This window comes from Myotis davidii, unplaced genomic scaffold (assembly GCF_000327345.1).
Source record: "Myotis davidii unplaced genomic scaffold, ASM32734v1 scaffold629, whole genome shotgun sequence".
Lineage (NCBI taxonomy): Eukaryota > Metazoa > Chordata > Mammalia > Chiroptera > Vespertilionidae > Myotis > Myotis davidii.
This window is the reverse complement of record NW_006300210.1, coordinates 299,572-306,559: the sequence shown is the minus strand read 5'-3', so window position 1 is coordinate 306,559 and position 6,988 is coordinate 299,572. Positions and strand designations below refer to the sequence as shown.

The window sequence follows — 6,988 nt, the reverse complement described above, 5'->3', positions numbered from 1 at the left end:
AAAATCAAGGCCCAGAAAGGCAAATAAATCCTCATCCCTCCTATCTTAGTGAAATAAAGGTGTTTATTATAAAAAAAAAAAAGGAAACCTTAAATAAACAGCATGTGTCATAAATATAATGGGATTGTAATAGTAAATATTTAGTGATTATCAAGATGCCATCAAATGATGAACAACTCAAATGAATTCTATTCAAAAATATTAACTGAGCAAAGTCAAATGCACTGTGCTTAGTTCTGAGGACTAGAAACTTGAATAAACACATCATCTTTATTTTGGTATTTGTGTAGTTACCAAACTCTAAGCATCAGAAGAGTGACACAAAAACAAGTAAAAACAACATATTAATTTTAAAACACTGACTGTAACAAAAGATTTTCCCTTTATTTACTTCATTCAACAGCAATGAAGACAAACATAGCGTATGTTCAGGACAAAGAGGAAAGAGAAGTAAAATAAGGGGTTCATTTGAAACAAAATTATTATCATTAAAGCTATGCTTTCTTTGTGAAACTGTTACCCTCATTAAAATTATTTTGCTTTTTACCTACTGGCACAAATATGTAATCCAAACAGAATCTACAGTCTCAGACTAAAAATAACTTCTTTCTCAAAATGATAATCATTGTTTAAGTATTTAGTACACCGAAGACAACCAAAAGGAGAATGAAGCTCAAGTGATATGTCTGTGTGGGGCTTAGGAATGAGAGTGGCTTAGAGTAATCAAATAAAGATTAATAGCAATGCTTTCTTCAAGAGGAGGCTGAATTGTGTGTTGATGTTTAGAGAAGAGGCAAAAAGAAAATTGTATGCTTATTCAGTAAATAATGTTTGAGAACCTCTTATTTGTCAGGCTGTGATCTAGGCATGAAGATATAGTGGCAAACAAAACAAAGTACAGGTACTTATGGAACTTACATACCATTGAGGGAGAGAGCTAATTAAGCAAATACACTATATGTATAATAGAAAATTCCTCTGAAAGAGGACTTTCTAAGAGATATAAAGATAAAGAAAGCCAAGTAAGAATAGAGTTTCTTATTTATTTATTTATTTAAATATAGGTTTATCATTGATAGTGTTACCGATATCTCCCATTGTCCCTCCTCCCCTTATCCTTCTCCTCCCAGCCCCTGCCAATCCCCTAGGTCTTCACTACTTTATTGCCCATGTCCATGGACTATGCATATAAGTTTATCTCTTCTTGTCCCCCCAACACCCACATCAAGGTATGTCAGTCTGTTCCAAGCCTCCATGCTTTGGGTCTAATGCTGTTGGTCAATTCGTTTTGTTCCTTAGACTCCACAAATAAGATTGGATAATCGGGCATGGTCTGTTTGAGGAGGAGAGCAGATGTAAAGACTGCAAAGAAAGCTTAGTGCTCAAGAAACAGCCATTCAGAGAGGCTGGGCTTGGATGAACTGGGCGAATTCAAAGGAGACAAGGTCACTCAGGTAATTAGAGTTCACATCATAGAGGGTCTTGTGGGGCCATGAAGAAGACTTTGAATTATTCAATCATTGTAAGAATTTGATTTTAATGTGATTTTGTACACATTTTAAAACTTTCTGGAGAACAGACATGAGGATGAGGATGGTGGGGAGGGTGGGACAGTGAGTGGAAGGAATGAGTTCAGGCAGGAGACACTGCTGTGGTCACCTGGTCACCACAGACATGATGGCAACTTGAACAGAGTAGCAGTGATGGAAGCAATTAGAAGTTATTAGATCCTGGATGTATTTCAAAGTATCTTAGCAGAACTTGTCAATGGGTTGTATTTGGATTGTAAAAAAAAAAAAAAAATGCCAAAAAAATATAAAAACAAATGTGACCCTAGACTTTTGTCTTGAGCTGCTGGGGAAAAGTGATGGCAAACACTCCGGGGGAAGGGAGTGGAAATACAGACTAGGAATTCTTTACAAACATGTTAAATGTGTGTGCCATGATAACTAGGCAAACAAATAGAAGTGTCTAGAACCAAGTGAGAGTCTGGGGTTGGTGATCATAAGGCTACAGAAAAGCCATGGGCCTGGATAAAATTAACTAAAGTATGTGAAGAAGCGAAGAAGCACAAAGGATGAGCCCTCAGAAATTCTGAGAGTGAAATGTCAGAAAGGAGGGGAAGAGCCAATGGCAGAGACTGAGAAGGAGCAGTGTGCTTGCAGGGTAGGAGGAGACTCAGCTCTCATATGGGAATATATCCAGGAGCTTCGGGAAGTTGGCTCCCACTATCACATCAAGGGTTGGATGTCAGAGTAAGATGTGGGTGCCTTCTGTATTTTAGTAGAAGTTGAGATACACACAGTCACATTAATAATAAGGCATAAAATATTTACAGAGATATTGACAATGTAGAGATTCAACTAAACCCACCCACGTGTCTTAGAATTTGTTCAATCCCATGTATTATGTATGGTATTCTCAGACTAAGTAGTGACCATCAGATCCTCAGTGGTCCCATTCAAAACACAAGGGTGGTTTTTCTCTGGTCTATGAAGGAAACTTTGGTTTTGTATCCTCGGAGTGTCTTTATTTTTCAGAAGCTAATCAGGGTGAGCTCATCCTGAAAGTATTTGTCTTCCTTGCAAACAGTTCCATATAAAAATTGCATTTTGCCTTTTTTCAGCACAGTTGCAGTCAGTACCAGAGGAAATGAAGACAAACAAAATGTGTCTGCCATGCATAAGGCTGTGTAAAAGAATTCCCACAAAAGCTGTTTGCTAAAGGCAATGTTTTATAGTTTTAATTATAACATGGCTGGAAAATCATGGAATGTATATACAAATTCATTTACCTCATTTGTTTTTTGCCCTTAGGTCCAATATTGTACACAACTGCAGTTGAAATCTGAAACAGAAATTTATTTCCCACCAGTGTTTGTTGACTCCTAGCAAAGTGGACTTCCTTCAAGCAACATGTCATTGCGTATAATGCCCTGGCAGACCAGAGTCTTAATTTCATTAAATGGCACATTTTTTATGGCTCCAAATGCCTTTTGGCCACCATTTATTATTGAATAACATAGTAATAATTGTAAAATATGAACTCCTGATTATTGGGTAGATATTTTAAGTAATTCACTACCACCTCCATAAACATTATCATTGGTGAACACAACACAATTATAGAGGAAAGCAATTACAGTGTTTTCCTTCATCATCAAGTGAAATCTAATCATCCTTGAGAAATAGACATTCCCTATTTTGACTGGAGCATAAGAAAGTAAATAAAGCATTTCATAATGGATATGATGAAGTCTAATTATTATTTTTTAAAATATATTTTTATTGATCTTAGAGAGGGAGAAAGAAATAGAAATATCCACGAGAGAGAATAATTGATTGGCTACTGGGGGTCAAGCCTGCAACCCTGTCATGTGTCCTGACCAGGAATCGAACTGTGACCTCTTGGTTCTTGGGTTGACACTCAAACACTGAGCCACCAGCGAGGCTGATGAAGTTTAATTATAAAAATAGACTGCTAAAACTGCTAACTATAGTTTTCCATCTCTGATTTCCATATCTCTTTGGAAACTTTAAACCCTCCTTTATATATTAGATTTCTTCAGATTTCACATGAAGATGTAATAGCAGCAGGGATCTGAATGCATCATGAAAGATTAGCTTTGGGCCATAGGGTCAAATGTGACAGAGAAAACAGTGATTCCTTTCAACTTACTACCCGAGACTTGCAGTGTTCATTCTCTTCTACATTCATTCCACTCTTGCAATTGTAGGAAAGTCATGGTTCCGCTAAAGCCAAACTCTTCTGGTAATAAGAGTGCCAGCCAATCAATGTTTCTCTCTCATCATTGGTGTGTCTATCTCTCTCTCCCTCTCTTTTTCTCTCTCAAATCAATACAAATATATTTTTAAAAATATACTTTACCAGTCAAGGTTCTAGGTAGGAAATACAAAACACTAAAGCACTCCCTGCATCTATTTAAAATTTCATAGAGGAATTTCATAGAGGAAAATAAGTGCCCACAATATTCTTGGAAGGGTTAGAGGAATGCAATGCAGTCTGGGACTTCAGGAATGACTCCCAAACCCTGAGAACTTGCCTGCCAAGGGAGCTTCCACCACTGAAGCCACCACCAACACTATAGGATGAAGATTGTACTACCTGATTGTACTCCAGATATCAGGAGTGTATTGTCACCATGAATGGGATACACACAAAACGGGGGCCTGTGTTCTGGAACACGGTAACAGCCTCTTTATAGCCAGAACCCTGGAGAGGAAAAACTGGAGTGCTGATGCAGAATGCTTTCCCAACTCCTTGACCTTGCTTGTGAGAAGAGAATCAAAATGACAAGAAAATGGCCCAATTCACACATGGGTTTTCCCCATCTCATTGGGTTGGATCTTTTTGGTGCAAATGAATCCACATCCAGAATCTTAGCTACAAAGAAATATAGAAAATGTAACTTTTAGTTTTCCTATCTCTGCACTAGAAAGACATACTAGAAGATTGATGGAATGGAGAAAGAGCAGAGCAATCTGCAATAGCTATCACCAATGGAATTTGAAACAAATATTATTTTCAAATAAAGATAGTATAAAAGGATGCTTTTAATTTTAGATTGTGTGAACTCATATGTTGGCAATGTTTGCCAAACCTTTCCAGATCCCCATCCTTCCCTAAAGTTTACCAGAACTTTATTCTACAGCACAGGTATGAAGTAAAATAACATGACATATTGTGTGTCTTCCAATTTTGAAATCTTTGATAAATGGTAGGTATGTTACACTGGTGACTTATTTTCACACATTCCAAAAGAAACACAGACAAGTCATTCAGTCATATGTGTTCAAACATCAATGGTGGTGACAGCATAAACTATAGAAATTGATTTTTATTTGAATTGGTTAATGTTTCTTTTGGATACTTCCAGTGACAACTATTAACCTGACTTTTCAAGACAATAAGAAATTGCCACCGTTATTCAATTTGCTTTCATTTCATGTGATCTCTTAAGTTCATTTTTTAGCATTTTCTTTTTTGATCTATCAATATGAAATAAATTTCCTCTGAAATAATATTATGAGCTGACATTTAGTTTCTTTTTTAATTAAATTTGTTGAAGCTGAAATTTAAAGTGGCTTTTTTTTATTCACTTAATTTCCTTAAATAACAGTATCAAGCAAGGCTTTGAGTTTCATTAATATTTTCCTGTTTTTTTTACATGTATGCAAATAAAAATTTTATTTTTGTTAGAATTGTCAGTTAATTACCTGAGTGTAATTCTGAATATGACACTGACAAAGATACCCTCATGCTTAAATGTGGGCAAAGATCTCTTGGAGCTAAACAAGAAAGTAAATATACTATTGTTTCAATTGTTTTGTAAACTTGTCATTAGTGAGATGCAAAAAACAACTGTATATTTACCATTCTTCTTTTTTTTCAAATAGAAATAATGTATTTGAGCAACAGAACCTAATGCAACTTCTCATTAAAACTATTAGGTCAAGTTTTGACAGAGTCTGAAGGGATTTCTTTTCTCTACAGAGTCAATGGAGTTAGCCTCAGATATTCATGTGCAAGACATTTATGGGGGGAGGGGTAATTCGATTTTGCTTTATTTTGACTTTGCCTCCCCACCCTTGATCTCCTTTCTGTGAGTGTGAACACCTACCCTCCATCCACTTTATGAGATCTGGTGGGCAACACAGTCCTCAGCCATGACTAATGACTGATGCTTGCATGCCCAGCCTCTCATTTTGTTTCCCTGCAAACTGGGCCACGGAAAAGTGATCTATGCTAGGGCCAGCTCCTATGACCCCTTAGGACTCCGAATTTGTTTCTAATGATGCCTTGGAGCAGGGAGAGAGGAGACCTCAGGATGGTAGTGGCGTAAGCATCCATACTGTCCCGTGACCAGGGAGCAGTGGGAGCAGGGCCAGTGGTGTTATGCAGGGTGCAGGGCTGAAGGACGGCTCTTCAGCCTGGTGTCCTGTGGCTGTGGCAGTGCCGGGTTCACCAGCCTGGAACTGTGGCCTGATCTGGACTGTTTCTGACGGCCTAAACTTCTGCCCATTTTCGATCCATTTGCTGACTTTCATTTCCAAGCCTTCATAGAGATTCTATTAGTGGTCTCTAGTATTAATAAATTGTTGCTGATTTTTTGCTTTGTTGTGTGTTGTTTTTTATAAACAGTGATTTGGGTTTATTTATCTCTTTGTTTGGTTGTTTTGGGGGGGTTGCTTTCTTTCTTTTCTTTCTTTCTTTCTTTTTATTTTTTATTTTTTTTTTGCAACTAAGAAACCTGACTAGGACAGAAATACATATCATCAGAACAGTGCACATAATTCTGACAAATAAAGAGAATTATAATTTGTGGTTGTATTAGTTTCCTGTGGCTGCTATAACAAATTATCACAGACTGGGTAGCTTAAAACAACAGAAATTTATTATCTTGTGATTCTGGAGGCCACAGGCTGAAATCAAGGTGTTGGCAGGTCACATTCCTTGCAAAGGCTCTCGGGGACAATCTTTCTTTGCCTCTCCCAGGGTCTGCTGGCCCCTGGTAGTTCTTGGCTTGTGGCAGCATAACTTCATCCATGCCTCCTTCTTCACCTGGCCTCTGTCTCTGTGTGTCCTTTTCTCCCTCTTACAGGGACATGATCATTAGACATAGGGCCCACTCTAACCCAGTCTGATCAAACCTCTAGCCTTGCCTAAATGACATCTGCAAAGGCCTTCTATATTATAAAAGCCAAAGCAACTGCTAAGGCAGAACAACTGGAATGACCAGTCACTATAATGCACACTGACCACCAGGAGGCAGATGCTCAACATAGGAGCTGCCCTTGGTGGTCAGTGAGCTCCCACAGGAGAAGTGCCACTCAGCCAGAGGCCGGGCTCATGGCTGGTGAGCACAGAGGCAGTGGTGGGAGCCTCTCCCACCTCCACTGCAGGCAGGTGGTAAAAAGCGAGGGGTCCTGGACTGTGAGAGCCCCTAAACCCTATCAGCCAAAACAGC

At 38.3% G+C, this 6,988-nt stretch overlaps 1 pseudogene; it reads left to right on the top strand.

Moving 5' to 3' along the window:
* Positions 1-2,696, top strand: part of LOC102770637 — a 3,319-nt pseudogene extending 623 nt beyond the window's left edge.
* Positions 2,697-6,988: the final 4,292 nt, after the last annotated feature.